This window comes from Arvicanthis niloticus, chromosome 9 (genome assembly GCF_011762505.2).
Source record: "Arvicanthis niloticus isolate mArvNil1 chromosome 9, mArvNil1.pat.X, whole genome shotgun sequence".
NCBI lineage: Eukaryota > Metazoa > Chordata > Mammalia > Rodentia > Muridae > Arvicanthis > Arvicanthis niloticus.
This window is the reverse complement of record NC_047666.1, coordinates 66,191,946-66,214,385: the sequence shown is the minus strand read 5'-3', so window position 1 is coordinate 66,214,385 and position 22,440 is coordinate 66,191,946. Positions and strand designations below refer to the sequence as shown.

The 22,440-nt window shown below is 42.1% G+C and overlaps 1 long non-coding RNA gene across 1 annotated transcript in view; it reads left to right on the top strand.

Moving 5' to 3' along the window:
- The first annotated feature begins 2,117 nt into the window (after positions 1-2,117).
- The window catches only part of LOC143443552 (uncharacterized), a 33,891-nt gene continuing 13,568 nt past the window's right edge, over positions 2,118-22,440 (top strand). Inside the window, exon 1 of the long non-coding RNA XR_013112650.1 lies at positions 2,118-2,412. This is a non-coding gene — a long non-coding RNA (uncharacterized LOC143443552). The remainder of the gene's footprint in view (positions 2,413-22,440) is intronic.

Below are 22,440 nucleotides of genomic sequence, written 5' to 3'. Positions count from 1 at the left end.
TGGAAACATTAGAAAAAAATTGATGTAATTAGACATATTAACAAAATAAGAAGAGAGGAAAAACTAGAAATATCTCAATAAACACAGCAAAATTATGTGAAAAATAGAAGTGTAAGGAACTTTCTCAACTCTACAAAAGTTATCCATTAAAATCAAAACAGTAAGACCAACAGCAGTCTGTTTCATTCTCAATGGTGCAATTATGAATATTTCCAAGCAATCAGGAGCAAGATTCGGATGTCTGCTCATTGCTCCAGGTAGACTTTTCCCAGGAAAACCTCGCCAGGACAAAGAAATAAGGTCAGGTGTCTGGTGAATGGCCTAGCTGTTAAGACCACTTGCAGCTCTTCCAGAGGACCTGGGTTGAAGTCCTAGGATCCACAAAGTAGCTTACAACAATGCATACCTCCAGATCCAGGGGATCCATCTCTCTCTTCTGGCATCTGTAGGCACTGGGCATTCATGTTATTCACAACCTGCAGTCAATCAACCAGATACATAAAATGAGTTTCTTAAATAACGAAAGGTTTACAATTTTTGGAAACAGGTGAAAGTGTTTCTCTTCACATATGACATGGTTCTAGCTACATAGAAATTCTAACAGATCTTGGAAAGACTACTGGATATAAAAACTGAGTTTACAAAGCTGCAGGATGGGGCATCAGCATGGTAAAATCAGTTATGTAGTCCAGTCATGTGGAAATTAATATCTTAGACAGTGCTCTTTACAGTAATGCTAAAAAACCATAAAATTATGAATCTAAAAATAGGATGTTCATAATAAGCATAACAAAAACTCCATGTAAAGTCAGGAAGAAATAATAATAAGAAAGTTGGCTCAGTGGTTTAGAGACTTTTGATCTTGCAGAGGGCCTGGGTTCAATTCTAGCATCCATATAACAACTCAGAAACCTCTGTCATTCCAGATTCAGGAAATCTGACAACTTTCTCACCTTGGTGGGCACTAGGAATGCACATGATAGATATCTATGCAGGCAAAACACTAATGCAGTTAAATTTTTGAAATAAAAAAGAAATAAATCAAGGCAGCTCTAAACACATAATGAACTGGAACAGTCCCTATTGCTTGTATGTCAACAAGTCCTGAATAAGTGTATATGTGCAACATATTCCTGAGGGGTGGTTGCCTTCAGAAAAAATATCATAGCACCATGTTATATGAGAAGTACTATAAACATTATAAAGAAAATAGAATAGTCAAAAATTATTTTGAAAAAGAAGAGGTCAAAATCAGAAAGATTGCAAGGCCTAATCTAATGCTTCATGTCTTCATGGAACATAAATGAAAGCCTGATGCTATCAATAGAGTAGACACTGAAACAACACAGCAGAAAACAAGACTCCAGATGGCATTAAACACATGTGGTCAACAGACACTTAACAGCGACTAAAGGTTTTAGACAGGGAAAGGGTAGCATTGCTCCAATGTGAGCTACTCAAACAACTTGCTGTCTGCTAAAAAAAAAAAAAAAAAAAAAAAAAACCAACTTCAAACTACTACAGTCCATCTGTAGACATATACACCCAAGCACAAAACTTAATATAATAAAGACATTTGACTTTTAAAAAACTAAGAGAGAATGATTGAGAACTTGTCTTGGGCAAAAGTCATCTTAGATTTAAGAGCAAAATCACTGTCTGCATAACAGGATGGTTATACACTGACATGGATCTAACACCTTTTTAAGACTAAACTGTACAGCACTACAAAGCTGTCTGTCAGTGTAAAATATGATATGCTCCCATCCTACCCACATATCCCCATGCTGGAAAGGACAGCTTGTATTCAAGTTGCAAGAAATCTTTATGTGAATTTTTGCAGCAGCTTTCAGGATCCCGGTAAAAATGACATTTGTGACCATTGAAATATCCCTAGGCTGATAACAAGGTAGACCTTCTCTCAACACAAAAAACAGCTTGGACCACATGTCTGTGTGTGCCCTATCTCGTCCCACTTTAACAGGCCAAATGTCCCAAAGGCTGCTTACCCAAAAAGTCCCTAAACTCAACCTGCCAGCAAGCTTATGCAAACTTGAGGTCAGAGCTACAGGATGTGGTCCCCATGCAATTTCCTTTGAGAAGAGACCCCCCAACTGCCACTACTCGCTTCCTCCTCTCACTTCTGTAGAAGTTTCCTGCCAGCTTTTCATAACCTCTTTGTATAATATTTGCTGGTGAGATTCATGCACAATTCTGAATTCAGAGTATGTTTCTGTGCCAGTGGTACAGTGGATGCAGTCTCTCAGGATCTAGATAGCAGTGCTTGTTTCTGACATGCTACTGATAGGCACTGCACTGTGAGGGATGAGCAGAGGGCATTGCTGTGACACACTGTAAAAACTCAGGTGGGAAGTCTCTGCTTCATGGATTCATTTAATGGCATCTGGAAAGGTGAGTACTTACGACTGTGGCAGAGGAGCAGTGAGTGTGTCTGCAACAGACACTGGGGAAACTGGGGAAAAGGAGGGGTCTGTACATACTTTGAAAACTAATGTTTTAGTCTTATGTATTTTAATGTAAGAGCTCTTTGTCTGCCTGTATGTATGTATGTGTGTGTATATGTATGTATGTATATATGTATGTGTGTATGTATGTATGTATGTGTACTACATGCATTCTTAGTGTTAGAAGAATTCAGAAAAGTATATTGGATCCCTGGAATTGGAGATAGGGGTGGGTGTGTGAGCCACCATGTGGGTACTGGGAATAAAACCTCAGGCCTCTGCAAGAGCAATAAACGCTCTCAATGGTTGAGCCAAATCTCCAGACTCTATATATGTAGATGAAGAATGCAAGATTACATGTTTCCAAATTTCATGAAAATGTATACCAAGTGAATTAATTTTACTGGGTACAGATTATAGTTTTTACAAAGTTTCCACGGACTTTAACCATTGCATTTTGCTCATTTTTCACACACCTAAAATACCAGGAAGCTTCCATTACATTAACAACCAAGAAAAAGGATACTTAGGGTTAGAAGGCTTTAAGCACCACACCTGACCTCTGGATTTGGATCCACAGAGAACTCTCAACCTTCCTTCTTTCTAGGTATAAAAAGTATAAAAACCCAGCAGAATAAATCCTCAGGTGCTCATTTCCAGCTCCAGCACTTCTCAGCCATGTGTGGCTGTGAGCAATCTTCCTCCCCTGTGAGCGCTGCTCAGATCTCCTCACACTCACTATAGAAAGTAAATCCTGGGAGATTTTTAAACCCCTTCATATTTTAAAGGAGTGGTTTCATTGTGATGTCTAGTTCTGCATCATGCTTTAAAAAATCTTTCCAAATCCAAGAAAAGATTATAAACTCCTGTCTGATTTTAACTATCTCCTCTATGACAAATGGACAATGTTGAGCTTTCAATGCCTGACTAATTTGTCTCAGCATGTCACCGAGGTCCACACATGTTGTCACAAAAGACATTGCCCCATCCTATCTTATTAGTGCATAGTATTTTATTCTATATAGGAGTGTGCATCACAGTTTTTCTACACTCATCCACTGATAGATGCTGATGTGTGTTTGGTTGGAGCCTCCGACTTGGCTCACATCCCCCACCTCCCTCCACCTCAGCCTTGGTACCAAAAGCCCAGTTTGACTCTCCTTGCAACTGTAGCAAACTTGTCTCCAGCCCATAGGTCATTTTCCTTCACCTACAATCTATAAAAAGAACTTCCCTGCCATAGCCTGGGCAGGACTTCTTTGATCTTGTCCCCTGAGACTGGGTAACTTGCCCTGGAACTCTTCTGAAATAAATATGCTTTTCTACTTTCAATTCAGCTTGAATTGGCTTATTAAGTCAGCAGAGAAATCTACTTGTGTGTTCCTATTAATGGTGCTGGTTAATAAGCTAGTAAAGCTATCCCTTACCAGGGGCTGCAGGGAGTAGAGACGGAGTAGACAATATTTTCTTTAAAGTAGGGTCAGATCTGGTGTTCAGAGGCACAGTAGGATGAACACCGCTCACAATAACGTACAGTATTTCTGAAACTATCTGAAGAGATTTTGAATATATTCACAATAACATAACAAAGACCACGTTCGTTAGTTTTAATGGTCAATCAAAAATCCACGTCCAACTCTGGCCTTAAACTGTTGGACTTGCTCACCAGCAGGGGCCGCCACTGGCTGGAGAAAAGGCTTGCCCGGGCCTTTGTTTTAAGCAGCCATGTTTTGTTCTCAGGTCAGGAAGGTGATGAAAAGGCGCCATTTTAGAACCTCGCCATCTTACTGCTTAGTCACGGCTCTCTTAGGGCCCTCTGGTGTCCATCCAGCCTCTAAGCCCTCAGAAGCACGTGGCTTATCTGAGAACAGTAGTCTTACTCATGAGCTTTCTCTTTGGGTATTAGTCAGAGAAGGTGAAACTCTTAGAGAAGCTGCAGCAGAGTCTAGAGAGCCCGGTGTGCAGACAGCAGAAATAGCAACTTTCACCAAATTCAGTTGTTTTATGGACTTTGGTCACTGCTGTGAGGACCTGCCTGCAGTTTTAGCCAGGAGAAAAGTCTGAAGAACAAAGGAAATATTTACTTTTCTAAGTTTTCCCAACACAGCAGCTGCTCTGGCTTACTGTGAGGAACATGTGACTTGGTGGAACCTGGTCATAAACCACAGTCAGAGGCAGCAGACAGATCACACCTGCTACTCTGCCTCAAGGAGAGCCTGTTCTACATTCTGTTTAAGGGCCCAGGATAGCTGTGGAGGAGGGTACTTTAGGTGTGCACTGAGTAGGGCATTGAGTAGGGCCCTAGGATCCAAGGGAGGCATGGTTAGATCTCCCTCCTCTTCTGCTTGTCCCTCACCTCCCAGAACAGTGTTTCCAGTCATCATAGCAGGCAGGCTGTCCACTCTGGAGGAGTTTGGCCTGATATCTTCAGGCTGCCACTAGGCCCTTGTTCTAACAATAATTGTGAACTCTGTTTTTCAAGAAAGTTGATATTTTATTTCCAAACAAAAATATTAAGGTAGAGTTGAGATCACACCTCCGCAGGGAAGGGCACTGGCTGCTCTTGTAGAGAGAGAACTTGGTTCATTCCCGGCACCCACACGGTGGCTCCCGATTGTCTAAGTCTGGTTACAGGGGATTCCACACCTTCTTCTGACCTCTGTGGAAACCAGGCATGCACATGGTACAGGAAAATCACCCATGCACATAAAACAAAATATGGTTTTTAAAGTAAAGGGGAACACAGTTAATGACTAAAATATAAATGTTTTTCAAAATGGAGAGGATGCAGTTGTAAATAGAAATCTCTAATGTTCTTTTTCCATCATTTATTATGAACTAAATCTGTAGATGGATTTGCTGATGGGATAAATCTCCCACTCCCACCCTACTGGAAAACACCTAGGATACAATATCTAATGCTAGAACCAAGATTGTTTTCTGACGCCACAAGAGTCATTTAAGGCCAGAAGAGTATACTTGATATGTGCTAACTTTGTCCTAAGGAAGAGGGAGACATTCTGAAAGCTTGGAGGTTTCAGGGAGGGGGACTGAACCATCAGCTGTGGGAGTCTTGGAAAGGGGGGTAGGGGGGCGGAGATGTGGAGGAGGGGCAATTTAGGTGTAGCTGGCTGGCAGAATGTGACTGATAACCTCCCTGGTCCTCCAATCAATCCTCCAGCAATCTGGACACCTACTTTGATTTACAAACTCAAAAGGATCATTTTCTTCTGCAGTAGCAGGGATCTCAAAATTGAGTATGAGTGTAGGTCCCCAAGCCAATGGGAGACACTCAGACATTTCCCCAAGGGTATTTGTAAGACTGCAGGTGGGGGGTGGGAAGGTTGGAGGGACTGGGTGTTTGTTCAAACGTAACACCTACAACACCCACCTCTGCTCCAGATTAATTACATTGAGTGAGCACAGTAAATCCCAGCCTTATGGGCACTTCCTGTTAAGTTAGTGGAGTGCAGATTCCAGGTGCCCGGCAAGAGGGTACTAACAAGTTCTCTGTTGGTTGTACTTTCTCCAAACACATTTAAGTAACATAGGCCATACTAGAAAAATACAGGCTGACACCAGTGATTTCCTACCCACCACAGAGCTCCGCAGCCTCCACCCCACCCCGGCCTCCACCGATCTATAGAGACCCACTGTGGCGGGCTAACCGGAGTGAGGTCCGGCTCCCCTGATGAAGCTCCCCTCCCTCCCTTTAGTTTAAGTATCAGTTCATTAAATACTTACAGTTTTCTCCCTTTTCCAAGCAGTCTGGGGAGGGAGGTTCGGAACCACCTATCTTCTTGCTGAAGCAATGAGCCTCTGATGAATGAAGATATTTGGAAGACAGTTTGGGTGCTTGTGGGCTGAGTTTTCAAACCAATTGACTTGGAAGCTACCAGTGATTGGCTACCTAGGTCTGACAGCAACCTACAGAACTGAAAAACTGGGGAGGGATTAGTGACAGAAAAGCATGCTATACTGTAAAGGAAGTAAACAGAGCAGAGAGCTAAGAAATGTTTTAGATTTCGACAGTGCAACGTTGCTCTTTTGTTTTGTTTTGTTTTGTTTTTTTGTTTTGTTTTTCCAGACAGGGTTTCTCTGTGTAGCCCTGGCTGTCCCTTGAACTCAGAAATCCGACTTTTTTCTTTTTTTAATCTGAGGTATTTTTATTGTGTGTGGAGCCAGGGATCAAACTCAAAGCCTTCTATATGAATAGTGTGAAGTCTACCATTCAGCTATGCTGTTGGACACCAGTCAAATATAACTCTATTCACTTCAGAAAATCACTAGGCATATGCAACCTTTCTCTACTATGCCTGTCTTCTTTGTTTTTCCCTCACCAAAACTTTACTGTTGTCAACTGTTTCATTTTTATTATTAATTATTTTATCTATTTACATTTCAAATGTTGTCCCCCTTCCTGGTCTCCCTTCCACAAACCCCTCACCTCATTCCCCGTCTACTTTGCCTATAGGAGAGTTCTCCCCCACCCACCTACCCACTCTTGCCTCATGCCTCTAGCATCTTCCTTCTCTGGTGCATCAAGCCTCTACAGGACCAAGTGCCTCTCCTCCCACTGATGCAGGATAAGGCTATCCTCTGCTACATATTTAGCAGAGCCATGGATCCATCCATGTATACTCTGATTGGTGGTTTAGTTTCTAGTAGCTCTGGGAGTCGGAAGGGGTTGGGGGGAGTCTGGTTATTTGATTCTGTTGTTCTTCCTATGGGATTGCAAAACCCTTCAGCTCCTTCAGACCTTCCCCTGACTTGTCCATTGTGGTCCACCAGCTCAGTCCAATGGTTGTCTCTGAGTATCAACATCTGTCTTAGTCAGGTACTAGCAGAGCCTCTCAGACGACAGCCATACCAGGCACCTGTCTGCAAGTACATCTTGACATCAGCAATAGTGTAGGGGTCTGGTGTCTGCAGATGAGATGGATCCCAAGGTGGAGGAGTCTCTGGATGGCCTTTCCTTCAATCTCTGCTTCATTTTTTGTCCCTGCATTTCCTTTAGACAGGAACAAATCTAGATTAAAATTTTTGAGATGGGTGGGTGGCCCTATCCCTCAACTAGGGGGTCATCTCTATCTACTGGAGGTGGTCTCTGCAGGTTCTAACTCCCCACTGTTGGACATTTTGGCTAATGTCATCCTCATTGGGTCCTGGGAGCCCCTTGCATCCCTGGATCTGGCACTTTGTTGTGGTTTCACCTTCTCTCTCCATTCCCCACCCCCATCTCCAGTGCTATGTATTTCTATTCCTTTCTCCTAGCCTTCTGGACTCTTCTCTCTCTCTTCCCATACCTGATCCTGACCCCCCTTTTTTCCCTTCCCCTCCCCTCTCCCACCCAGGTCCCTTCCTCACCCTGACTCCCATGATTATTCTGTTTCCCCTTCTAAGTGAGATTGAACCATCCACACTTTGGCCTCCTTACTGTTAAGCTTCATATGGTCTGTGAGTTGTCTCATAGGCATTCTGAGCTTTTGGGCTAATAACCACTTATCAGTGAGTATTGACCATGTATGTCCTTTTGGGTCTGGGTCACCTCACTTGGGATGATAGTTTTTAGGTCTATCTATTTGCCTACAAAATTCATGAAGGAATTGTTTTTAAGAGATGAGTAGTGTTGTGGATGTCCCTGGTATTTAGTATTCTGATGTTAATTCTACACTCCTGGGAGGGGTGACAGACAAGGAATGAGTCACATACTCAAGGACTTCTTGTGAATCACCACCTAATAAATAAAGAGGTTGTCCAACTTCCAGGTTGGACAGAGGAAGAGAAGAAAGAGGAGAGAGTTACAGGCTTTTGGAATGGTGATAGCAGATAGGCAAGATGTAGCTGCTAGAGTTTCCTGGTTTCATGGTGGATCCACAAGGATCTACCACCAGAGGAATCAGATTTATAAGATTTACAAGATTAGGTTTTAATTGTTGCACCCAGAGATTGAGTTACTATTATTTCTGGCTCAGTTTGTATGTTTTTTTCTTCTCTCAGTGATTTGACTGAGTTCAAGAGAGAAAGGTAAATGCAAAGCATGGGTTTGCTTGATGTGCCCCACAAAGGCCATAGGGATTTTAAAGCAAGGGGAAGGAGTGGTAGTGACCCACCAGTGGGAACTAGTGAGCTGGGTGGATGTAGTGAGCCGCTGTGGCTGCACACGTGCGTTTTCCAACATGGCGCTGGCCGCATGGTTCCCCAGCAGTAAACAATCATTCTGCGCAGCTGCTAGGCAGAAAGAGCGCCAAACCACTGGCCTATCCCGAGGCGTAATACTGGGTAGTGAGCAAGCAGCCCTTCAGAAGTGAATACGTCACTCTAGGGTGTATTTAAGGGACCCTCTTCCGGTTTCTTGGGTCTTTCCGCTTTATCGTGTGCGGTAGTAAAAAGTTCCTCGTGGCAGTAAACCCGTATCGCCTCCTGTCCTTATTCGCGGGCGAAAAGGGATTTTGGGGGCGCGCGTTACATCTGGTGCCGATTAACCCGGGAAATTTTAAGGCGCTGCGGGAGACCACCCAAGCTTGGGGACGGGTTACAAACTGCGGAACTCGAGGTGCATCCTGGAAGGTATGCTTGGCGTGGAGACCTTTGTTGCGACCGAATTTTCATTCACTGCCGCTGCTGTAGTAGCTGGCCTTGTGTGGTTTTCGTTGACAGTCTATTTTTGTTGTGAGGAACTAGCTCGAGGCACAGCTAATAGGAGTGGAGAGGTTTCAAAAAAGGTCTGCTCTAAGCTATCAGAACCAGGATGTGGCAACAGGTGCTCAGCCATAGGGTTGGGAAAAGAGAAACAGACGAAGAAGTCTGGAGAGAGACTGGCCAGAGAGTTTGGTTATAGGAAAGAATGTTCAGGAGGGATACAGGCCACTGCAGGGCCTGTTAAAGCTAGCAAACCTTCACCGGCTGGTGAAGAGAAGCGGGAACCCCCGCACCCAATTAAGGAGCCTGCTTCCATACACCTTAGCAGCTCCGAGGAAGATCTAACACAAGGAGAGGAAGAGGGCCTGGGGCAGGAACCAGCTGCCTGTACTAAGGCTGGCGGTCCCAAAGTAAGACTAAGAAAGCCTTTGAATTCCTCAGCCCCACTCTTGCCTCCAACTTACGATTCGGGCGGAGGCCCTAACTCATTCCTCAGCCCGGCGGATCAGAGGCAGCTACAGCTTGCATTTCCGGTCTTTGAAGCGGCAGAAGGCGCCCGCGTTTATGCTCCCGTAGATTATAGACAGGTCAAAGAATTAGCGGAAGCAGTGCGCGCATATGGAATTGGAGCTAACTTTACTGTAGCCCAAGTAGAGAGGTTAGCTACAGCCGCCATGACTCCAGGAGATTGGCAGAACACAGTGAAGGCGGTACTTAACAATATGGGCCAATACCTAGAGTGGAAGGCCTTGTGGCATGAGGCGTTACAAGCACAAGCTAGGATTAATGCAAATACTGAGGGACAGGAATTATGGACTTTTGATATGCTAGCGGGAGTTGGCGTACACGCGAATGACCAGACCGCTCATCCTTGGCAGGTCTACGCGCAGACAGCAGCAGCTGCGATAAAGGCGTGGAAGTCCCTCCCTAGGAAGGAAGGCAGTAACCTTTATTTGTCCAAGATAATTCAGGCAGCTAATGAGTCGTTCTCTGACTTTGTGGCGCGGATGACCGAGGCAGCGGGTAGAATCTTTGGGGATCCAGAACAGTCGATGCCGCTAATAGAACAGATGGTTTTTGAAAACGCCACGGCGGAATGCCGTGCCGCTATTGCGCCGCGGAGAGCTAAGGGGTTACAAGATTGGTTAAGAGTGTGCCGAGGATTGGGAGGTCCTCTTACTAACGCAGGGCTCGCGGCGGCGAACTTAGAAATGGCGGCAATGCTGCTTAAGGGTCAGAATCGTGGAACCTTCCCGTCAAAACATATGGCCCGGTGCTATGCCTGTGGGAAGGCCGGACATAGAAAAAGGGAGTGCCCAAATAATCAAATACCAACGAAACTGTGCACTAGGTGTGGAAAAGGCTATCATTTGGCTCAAAATTGCCGTTCTATTAGGGATATAAAAGGTCAAATTCTCCCCCCAAATCTGTCAGCCATTAAGGAGGAAAAATTTTCAAAAAACGGATATGCGGGCCCGAGATCCCAGGGCCCCAAAAGATATGGGACACTGCAGAACACTCAGGAGACTCTGTTCGCTGCAGAGCCACAAGGGGTTCCGCAGGACTGGACCTGTGCTCCACCTCCCGAGTCTTATTAATGCCACACATGGGGGTGCAGCCGATCCCGGTCGATTACAGAGGCCCCCTGCCAGAGAGAAGCGTTGGTCTTATATTAGGCCGTTCCTCTCTCACCTTAAAAGGGCTTGTGGTACACCCCGGTGTAATAGATCAGGATTATACCGGAGAACTTCAAGTTCTCTGTTCTAGCCCACAAGGTGTATTCTCTATCTCCCCTGGAGATAGGATCGCTCAATTGATTGTTCTTCCAAGCTTACATGATTGTTTTCCATCCACTGAGAAGCTTAGAGGTTCTCAGGGGCTTGGTTCCTCAGGAACTGACTTCGCTCATCTGGTGGTTGATTTTAAAACTAGACCCACCTTACAGTTAGCAATAGAGGGGAAGAAATTTACCGGAATTCTGGACTCAGGAGCGGATAAAAGTATCATTTCCGCTAATTGGTGGCCTAAGGCATGGCCTGTAGAGAAATCATCTCACTCCCTACAAGGATTGGGATATGAAGCCAGCCCTGCAGTCAGCTCCCGCTCGTTGACTTGGAAGGCAGCAGAGGGTCAGACAGGAAGTTTTATACCTTATGTGCTTCCCCTCCCCGTCAACCTCTGGGGAAGGGACATTTTACAGGGCCTAGGGCTAGTTCTGACCAGTGAATACTCCCCACAAGCTGTAAACATTATGAAAAGCATGGGATTTAAAGAAGGGAAAGGTCTTGGCAGGAACGAACAAGGAAGGTTAGATCCTGTCTCACAAGAATCAAACGCAGGAAGGCAAGGACTGGGTTTTTCCTAGCTGCCACTGAGGGCTCTATACCCATACCCTGGCTCACAGAGGAGGCCGTCTGGGTACCTCAGTGGTCATTATCCTCTGAGAAATTGGAAGCTGCTACAAAACTAATTAAAGAACAAGTGCAGCTCGGTCATTTAGAACCTTCTACCTCCCCCTGGAATACACCTATATTCGTTATTAAAAAAAAATCCGGGAAATGGAGGCTTTTACATGATTTAAGAGCGGTCAATGCACAGATGCGACTATTTGGCTCTGTGCAACGAGGTTTGCCTCTACTCTCTGCCTTGCCTAAGCAGTGGAAAATTATAATTATAGATATTAAAGATTGTTTTTTCTCTATTCCCTTATGTCCACAAGATAGGCCAAGATTTGCGTTTACATTACCTACTGTTAATCGTTTTGAACCTGATAAGAGATATCAGTGGAAAGTCCTGCCTCAGGGCATGGCCAACAGCCCTACCATATGTCAGCTGTATGTTCAAATGGCCCTCGAGCCAATTAAGAAGCAATTTCCTTCGCTGTTGCTGGCTCATTATACAGATGATATTATTATGTGTCATAAGGATTTAGGTACTTTACAGACCTCATACCCCTTATTATTAAAAACCTTAGAACAGTGGGGTCTAAATGTTGCTACTGAGAAAGTTCAATTTTCAGAGATTGGTTCCTTTTTAGGGACAGTTATCTATCCAGAAAAGATAATTCCTCAGAAATTGGAGATTCGTAGAGACCATTTACATACTTTAAATGATTTTCAGAAATTATTAGGTGATATAAATTGGTTAAGACCGTTTTTAAAAATTCCCTCGGCCGAGCTGAAACCTTTATTTGATATTTTAGAAGGAGATGCTCATATTTCCTCACCAAGGGCCTTAACACCAGCTGCGAGCCGTGCTCTGCAAGTAGTAGAAAACGCTTTGCAAGACGCCCAGTTGAAACGCATAGATGAAACCAAAACCTTTGACTTATGTGTTTTTAAAACTAGACACTTACCAACTGCTGTATTATGGCAGGAGGGGCCCTTGTTATGGGTCCACCCTAATGCGTCTCCTGCAAAGATCATTGAAAGGTATCCAGATGCAGTCGCTCAGCTTGCCCTTCAAGGGCTAAAAGCGGCTATTACTCATTTTGGAAGAGAGCCTAAGGTTTTAATAGTGCCTTATACTGCTCACCAAGTCCAAATATTAACGGCGACCTCTGATGTGTGGGCAGTGCTGGTTACTTCCTTCAATGGTCAAATAGATAATCATTATCCTAAGCATCCCATCTTACAATTTGCTTTAACTCAAGCTATCATATTTCCACGTATTGTGTCTCAGGAGCCGCTCCCAGATGGAATGGTAGTTTATACGGATGGGTCAAAAACAGGAATAGGTGCCTATGTGGTTAATGATAAAGTTACATCCAAACAATATCATGAAACCTCACCTCAAATGGTGGAATGCTTAGTGGTGTCAGAGGTTCTGGAAATATTTCCAGGTCCCTTAAATATTGTTTCAGATTCCTTCTATGTGGTTAATGCAGTAAAAGCATTGGAAGTTGCTGGGTTAATTAAGACATCTAGCAGACTTGTGGAAGTTTTTCAAAAGATTCAGCTTACCCTGGCTAAGCGTAGATCCCCGGTCTTTATAACTCATATTAGGGCTCACTCAGGCTTACCGGGACCTATGTCCCGTGGCAATGACCTGGCAGATCGAGCCACAAGGTTAATTGCATTTGCCCTTTCACCAAAGTTAGATTTGGCTAAAGCTTTTCACAAAAGGTTTCATGTGACAGCTGAGACATTAAGATGTCGATTTAACATCTCTAGAAGGGAGGCCAGAGATATTGTTACTCAATGCCAAAACTGCTGTCATTTCCTACCTGTTCCCCATACAGGAGTTAACCCTCGGGGAATCAGGCCCTTACAAATCTGGCAAATGGATGTTACCCACATCCCATCCTTTGGTAAATTACAATATTTGCATGTTTCTATTGATACTTGTTCTGGAGTTATATTTGCCTCTCCTTTGACCGGAGAAAAGGCGGCCCATGTTATTCAACATTGCCTCGAAGCTTGGAGTGCTTGGGGAAAGCCTAAAATCCTTAAAACGGACAATGGGCCAGCCTACACTTCTCAAAAATTTAAACAATTTTGTCGCCATATGGAAGTGACACACCTGACGGGTCTTCCTTATAACCCCCAGGGACAGGGCATCATTGAGCGTGCTCACCGCACCCTTAAAACTTATTTGATAAAACAAAAGGGAGAAGTTGAGGAAGCTCTGCCCACGGTGCCACGAGCTATTATTTCTCTGGCACTTTTTACCCTCAACTTTCTGAATTTGGACAGTCAAGGCAATTCAGCGGCTGATCGACATTGCCTGGAACCAACTAGGCCAAAAGAAATGGTAAAATGGAAAGATGTTTTGACTGGTCTATGGAAAGGCCCGGATCCTATTTTAATAAGATCCCGGGGAGCGGTCTGTGTGTTTCCACAGGGGGAAGACAATCCATTTTGGCTGCCAGAGCGACTGACGCGGCGACTCGCGGTTCCTGAAAAGGACCCCCCGAAGGATTCATCTGCAGACGCTCTCAGCTCCCATTTGGACTCTCCAAAATCGGGTTCCTAGTATATACAGTAAATTTAGATGGTTAACCTATCTGCTTCTCAAAAACCTATGCCCTTGCCTTCTTAAAAGGCGTTGCTGCTGCTAACTTGTACCAATGTAACTCGCCTTATATTACAGTGCTGGTCTGCTTTTCTATAAGCAGGTCTAATAGCCAGTTTACCACTCTGATCCCTATCCCCGTTCAGACGTCTGAGACCTTGATTTTATCCTGACAAGAAAGGAGATTCTAATATAACTGCAGCCCTTATCGCTGCTATTACCATCCCTACAAATTGCAGCTGTAACAGCTGACTCAGACATGGTTAATCAAATCACAGCAGCTACTGTTGCTAATCAAATTTCAGAAAAAACCTCTGAGGCTTTTGACCCTCCCACAGAAAGTGGATGTGTTGGTCAATCAGAGAGTTTATTCGCTCCAAGCACATTTGATACAGCTCGCAGATGTGGCTCAAATGAGCTGTGTCTCAATGACCCCATATCCAGGTATTTCACCTCTGAGATTTGTGAATGATACATTTATTTAAAGCCATAATCTTTCTGCTTACTTAAAAGGAAAGTGGAATGGGAAGTTGGACCAGATACAGCCGTGATTACAAGCTCGGATTTCCAGCGGATGAAACCTGCTGCCCGTGGAGATTTTACTTCTTAAAAATAAATTTCTTCTGCCTTTTCTTTCCTTCTTTCTTTCTTTCCTAAGAGCCGGAATAGGCCTGCGTGATACACTTCTAGGATGTGAACTAGTATTCATAGATGGATGGTTTGTAAGCTCAAGCCCAGCAAAAACGTGACAAGGTAGCTCTAAGCCTAAGCACGCGCAGCCTTGGGGCAAGCATCCTCCCTGAAATTTGATGATCTAGGCTAGAAATAGCCTATGACAGAGACATTCTCAGTCTATGCACCCCAAGAGCTCGGCTCATTTGCACTGGGTAGATGAGAAGTCTTGTCCAGTCAGCTCTTGCCTAAATAATTGTGATACCAGATAATAGGTTGACAGCCCTTGCACTCCTGGGAGCTATATATATACTCCATTGCACAGGGATGGGTGTCAATTCTCTTTATATTTTCCTTAGCCCATGCACCCAGAGGACTCGTTTCCATGGCACCTGGAAGGGTAAGGAAAAAATCTTCGGGCTATAAGCTCTTGATCGCTTACTCCCCCCCAAGATGGAGTTTGCTTGATCGGGTTTGAGTTCGAATCTTATTTGGTACTACATTTAATAGGCAAAAGGCTGTTTCATATTAATAATTTAAACAGGGAGAGATGTAGTGAGCCGCTGTGGCTGCACACGTGCGTTTTCCAACATGGCGCTGGCCGCATGGTTCCCCAGCAGTAAACAATCATTCTGCGCAGCTGCTAGGCAGAAAGAGCGCCAAACCACTGGCCTATCCCGAGGCGTAATACTGGGTAGTGAGCAAGCAGCCCTTCAGAAGTGAATACGTCACTCTAGGGTGTATTTAAGGGACCCTCTTCCGGTTTCTTGGGTCTTTCCGCTTTATCGTGTGCGGTAGTAAAAAGTTCCTCGTGGCAGTAAACCCGTATCGCCTCCTGTCCTTATTCGCGGGCGAAAAGGGATTTTGGGGGCGCGCGTTACAGGTGGAGAGATTATGGATTTCTGAGTCAGAGTCTTCATGAGCTAAAACAGGTCGGCCTTTGTCCGCCAGCACTCGGCTGACCAGGCATCAGGACTGAGGTGGCCTGTCAGTGGTGCGCATAGCACAGGAACATGGTAGGTAACTAAGCCTGGTAGTCTTTTCTAATATCTTGATACAGAGTAGTATTCCATTGTATAAATGTAACACATTTTGTGTATTCATTCTTCCATTGAGGGACATCTGGGATGTTTCTATCTTTTGATGATTATTTTAAAAATGGCTACTATGAACACGGTAGAGCAAGTGTCTTTGTAGGATAATGGAGCATCTTTGAGATATATGACCAGGAGTGGTATAGCTAGTTATTTCAGAAATCTCCAATTTTCTGAGTATAGGGCAGATTGATTTCCAAACTGGTTGTACCAGCTTGCAATCCCACTGGCAATGGACAAGTGTTGCTCTTTCTCCACATCCTCACAAGCATCTGCTGTCACCTGAGTGTGTTAACCTAGCTATTCTGGTTGGTGTGAGGTGGAATCTCAGGGTTGTTTTCATTTGCATTTCCCTGATGACTAAGGATGTGGAACATTTTTTTAGGTGCTTCTCTGCCATTCGAGATTCCTCAGTTGAGAACTCATTGTTTAGCTATGTACCCCATTTTTTATTGGGTTATTCGATTTTCTGAAGTCTAATTTCTTGAGTTCTTTGCATATTTTAGATATTAGCCCTTTATCAGATATAGGGTTGGTGAAGATCTTTTCCCAGTCTGTAGGTAGTCGTTTTGTCCTGTTGATGGTGTCCTTTGCCTCACAAATGCTCTTCAGCTTCATGAACCCATTTGTCAATTGCTGATCTTAGAGCTGCAGCCATTGGTGTTCTATTCAGGAAATTTTCCCTTGTGCCAAAATGTTCCAGGCTATTTCCCACTTTCTCTTCTGTTAGATTTAGTGTACCTCATTTTTATGTGAAGGTCCTGGACCCACTTGGACTTCAGCTTTGTACAAGGAAATAAAAATAAATCAATCTATATTCTTCTACATACAGACACCACCAGTTAGACCAGCACCATTTGCTGAAAATGCTTTCTTTTTTCCACTGTATGGTTTTGGATTCTTTGTCAAAGATCAGATGACTTTAGGTGTGTGGGTTTATTTCTGGGTCTTCAATTCTATTTTACTGATCTATTTCTCTGTCTCTGTACCAATGCCATGAAGTTTTTTTTATCACTATTGCTTTGTAGTACAGATTGAGATCAGGGATGGTGATTCCTGCAGAAGTTCTTTTATTGTTGAGAATTGTTTTCACTATCCTGGGTTGTTTGTTATTCCCTGTGAAATTGAGAATGCTCTTTCTGTCTCTGTGAAGAATTGATTAGAATTTTGGTGGGGAGTGCACTGAATCTGCAGATTGCTATTGTTAAAATGGCCATTTTCACTATGTTAATTCTACTGATCCATGAGCATAAGAAATCTTTCCATCTTCTGAGGTTTTCTTTGGTTTCTTTCCGCAAACACTTGAAGTTCTTGTCATAAAGATCTTTGGTTAACTTCCTTGGTTAGAGTTACACCAAGATATTTTATATTATCTGTGAATATTGGGAATGGTGCTATTTCCCTAATTTCTTTCTCAGCCTGTTTATCCTTTCTGTAGAGAAAAAATTCTGATTTGTTTGAGTTAATTTTATGTTCAGCCACTTTGATGAAGGTGTTTATCAGAGATTGGAATTCTCTGGTAGAATTTTTGGGGTTGCTTATGCATACTATCATATCATCAGCAAACAGTGACACCTTGACTTCTTCCTTTCTAATTTTTTTTTTACCTCCTTTTGTTCTCTAATTGCTCTAGCTAAAACTTCAAGTACTATATTGAATAGATATGGAGAGAGTGGGCAGCTTTGTCTTGTCCCTAATTTTAGTGAAATTGCTTCAAGTTTTTCTCCATGTAACCTGGTGTTGGCCATTGCACTGCTGTATAATGTTTTATGATGTTTAGGTATGTCCCTTGAATTCCTGATCTTTCCAATACTTTTAACATGAAGGGGTGTTGTATTTTTGCCAAAGGCTTTTTCAGCATCTAGTCAGATAATTATGTGATTTCTCATTTGAGGTTGTTTATATAATGGATTATGTTGATAGATTTCAGTATATTGAACCATCCCTGAATCCCTGGGATAAAGCCTACTTGATAGTGTTGAAAGATCTTTTTGATGTGTTCTTGTGTTGCAGTAAATCTCTACCCCCAATAAGCCTGTGTAAAACCCACACAACTCAATTACACTATTTATAACATGTACACCTAGTTTGGGTACACATGGCACTACATTAATCTATTCCCCAGCTATGAAATGCCTTGTACTCTTGGCTTCTCCAAGCCATGTGATTCTGGTCCATCTTCCTCACACTGCCTCTCCTCTGCCCTTCTTCCTCTACTATCTAAAACCCCCAGCCCCACATTTCCATTTCACTGCCTAATCACAGGCTCTAGCTTTTATTTTACCAGTTAAAATGGGAAGAAGATTCACATAAAATCACCTGATTACATGATCCACTCACCATCAAGGTAGCCCCTCTTAAGGAAGCAGAATTAACATCAGAATACAAATAGCACCAGGGCAACCCACAACATTTCTCCCTTTTTGTCCAATTAAAAGACTTTTTCTCTCAGATATAAATTGAGCACAATCACCCCAATCATGGAAATTATAAAGTATAAGATACACTTAACACCCAGGCCATCATATTTGCCAATTTAGATAAAGCACTCTACCACCAATCCTAACTTTAAAAGCTTGCAATTCAATACCTGAATTATGTTCTGGTTTTAGTTTGTATTACCATCTGAACACCATCGTCTCAAATCTATATCAACTCTCTCAATGCTAAACAACTTGACTTGACTATAAGACTATAACTTATCTTCAATCCTACCAGAATCCAAGAACAAATTAAACATTACATGAATATATAGGAAGCACAAAATATAGCTTCCAAAACTTAACCAATTTGTAGACACAGCTGACTAAGATGGACAGTCCCTCATTCCTCAACATACTGGAGCATCAGTCTTCAGCCTTCTGGCCCAGTATCATCTGATGGACCTTTGTAAAGCAGAATTATAAAGAACTGTCTTGGCAGAGTTATCAGTCAACAATTCCACGTAGTGTGTCCTTTTCCTAGACAGTATTTTTATCTGTAGATGAATTGAGGCAAATGTTGTCCAGTTGTTATCTTGCCACAACCGGAGAAACTCCATTGATGCTCAATTTTTTTTTTTGAACCAAGAAGGGGGTGCTGTCAGGGGCAAACATACCTCTAGTCAAATGACCTTTAATAATGAGATGCCCTTAAATATCATATTCTGTGGACTTTTGACACTTTTGAATACTATCTATCTATGTAAAGTATATCTGAATTGTTAAACCTTAACTATTCTTAGTCATTTCTATTTGAGTAAATTAAAAACACTTTATTATAATCAAATCAGAATATAATATAACTATGAGTTAACTTGCATTACTCAATCATTTTAGACAGTTTATAATGTCAGTTATTAAAGGACTTGGTCTAAGTTTTATATTCTAGATAAGCAGCATAGGCACAATGCCTGTCAAAGAGTAAAAACATTAATTTCAAACTTCTCATCAAGTTAAGAAATTCACACTAATGAAAACCTTAAATCTACATCAATCTATAAATCCTGTACCAATGTAAATTTATAAGTTCAATTTGCATCAATTATAAAGATTTCTACCAATGTAAGTTGTGGCTATACAATGTTTTGTTTAAGACTAAATTTGATAACATATCTCTATTTGTCTATTCCTCTAATTTCTATGATATCCCTCTTTTGCTCTCCCACCCCTCTTTCCTTTAGCTAAGAAGGAAGAATAGAGAAGAGGAAAGGAAAGGTAGAAATCCCGAGTCTAAGCTCTCTAGTTTCCTCCCTGTCCAAAGCTAAAACATTAGCAAATTATCCCTTTAAATGACAACATATCTACAATTCATAAAATAACCAGAACCATTCACCCCAACCTAAAGGACTGGGACAACAATCTTCTTTCGTTTGATTCTAGCTGAATTGGGGTAAAGAATTCCCTTCGGGGGGCCCAAAGGGAAATAGGAAAATTGGCTTTGTCAAAGAAAGGCTAACTGGCATGATTTGCCGTGTAGTCTCTATGTGCTGAGAAAGTTCATGGCTTAGCTGACATCCTGACTATAACAGTCTAAAGGCTAGATGAGCAAGCTAGCTGTTCTGGAAATGTCCTGGAAGCAAGTCTTTACAAGAAATATTTTCAATGTAGTTGAGGTAGAATCAAACAAGGAGCTGGAATAGAAGGTCTGGGAATCTCAGCATCCCAGACTCTGAATCTTGTCAGGGCTATCTTTCTTCTCTTTCATTCTGCAATTCACAAGCCTTACAAGACATTCAAATGGATCCTGCAGGGTTCACAAATTGGTTAATGAAGATTAATAAAGGAAGACAACTACCTTTTCTCATAGGTTAGTTTGATCACATAAAATCAAAGTATAATATCATTTTCCATGCATGTCATCTTAAAGGATGGTATGTAATAACAAGTCATGAGAATTTTGTACCCAATAAGTCTTTTTGGCTGAATATAGACATTTAAGTCTCAGCCAATTCCAGAGCTGTCTCTGTGTACAGAGACATATACATCACCACATGTACATCACCTATCTTGTTCTTGTTAGTCTCCTTCTGGTCTGAAGCCAAGATCTTCAGGGGCCTCCCTTTGTCATATTTTTATCAATTTGGAAGGAGTTCATACCTTTTCTTTTCCTGTGGAAATATAGGTGTAACCCCTCCTGCAGTGTAATACATTTTCTGTTTTCCATTTTGATGTCAGAATACGTTTAAAATGAACAGACTTGTTTAGTTCAGCAGTTTTTTCTACAATACAATGTCTTCCCTAGCCATAGGGGTTTTTTGTTTGTTTGTTTGTTCATTGGCATTAAAAAAGTGTTAAGGTTAATAAAGCATTATGTAATCTATCTCTGTGGTTTTTTTTTTATTCCCCCATCCCTTTGCCTGTTAATCTTCTCATTTAAAGTTTGATTAAATCTCTCCACAATCGCTTGTCCCGTAGGATTATGTGATATGCCTGTAACATGTTTCATATTATAATATATTAAAAACTCCTTCATCTTATTAGAGACATGTGCTAGACTTTGTCCATTTTAATTTGTATAGGTGTTCTCATAAAAGCCATAACTACTAAAAAATGTGTAATTACAGAATCAGCCTTTTCTGAAGCTAAGGTAGTTGCCCATTGAAATCCTGAATATGTACACATATTTCAGTTTACCAAATTCTGTCAAATGGAAGACATCTATTTGCCAAATATCATTTCTTTGTGTACCTTTAGCATTTGCCTACTTCCTGTAGGTAATGGAGGTCTGTTTTATAATGAGGAAGTAGGACATTGCCTAATACCTTGGCTTCGTGCCAAGTGATAGAAAATTATTACTTTTAAACCTTTGCTGTTAATATGGTGTTTTTTTATGTAATCCCGAAGCCTTTAGTACACTTCCTATCAGTAACTGAACGATTTCATTCTTGCTTTGTGCCAGAGGGATTGTTAGAAATATATGGGATCTTATGTGTGTTATATATAGTGGATGACTCCTATTTTTGATCATTTGCTGTAGCTGAGTAAATAGTGAAATCAATTCAGAATCATTCTGAATAAGTTCAGCAGTCTCTATGTGTAAAACAAACCTTCCTGGATATTGAGAATCAGTTACTATATTAAGAGACTCTTGAGAATCAGACAACACCATGACTATGCATATAATTCAGATTTTTGAACTGACTTATAGGGATTCTCAGCCACCTTACTTACATCTTCTGATTTATATCCTGCCTTTCCTGATTTATTAGCACCAGTGTGAAATATGGGGCTCCAGAAATTGGAATTCCTTTAATTATACAAGGAAGAATCCAATTAATTCTTTTTATGAACCAAAGTCACTTGCTTTTAAGGTATCTGCTGTTAATCGCTCCCAAGAAATTACTGCATGCTCTTTGCCAATGTTCATCTTGGCCCCATAATGAGGCGTTCTCTGAGTTAGTAAAAGGTAGCACCATTTCAGTTGGGTTCATTCCAGCTAATTGTCAAGGTCTCATTTTTCCTTTTAGTATTAATTCAGAGGCCTCATTGTAGGTTTTTAATTTTTTACTCTGTTTATGTGCTAAAAATATCCGTTCTAAAATATAATCTTTGCTCTGCATGAGAATTCCTGTAGGGAATGACTAGAAGGTAAGATAACTATGATGCAGGCCATCTTTGGATCAATATGATCTAAATGCATATCCTGCAATTTTCTTTCTACTAGAACTAACTCCTAGTCATCCTCAGCTAGTAATTTTATTGGGTTCTTTAAATCTTTATCACCTGTAAGGTTTGAAATAAATTACTCAGCTCTTGAGTAGCCAAGCCAATTGCAGGCTGCAATTGTTGTGCATAGCCCTGGGGTTGCTTGTATTTTGATGATAATTTTGCTCTCCTGGGAGGAGCTACAAACAAGGAATGAGTCACATATTCAGGTGACATCTTGTGAACTATCCCCTAATGAATAAAGGGAGCCAATCACCTCTGGGTTGGAGATTGGAAGAGAGAAGCAGGAGAGGGAGAGGGTCATTTTGGAAAGGGATGGCATTGTGGGGCTGTAGCTCGCTCGTGGGCATGGGTCCTGTTGGGCTGTGTTGTGGTTCCCCATGTCTGTTGTCTGAGGTAGCTGGAACT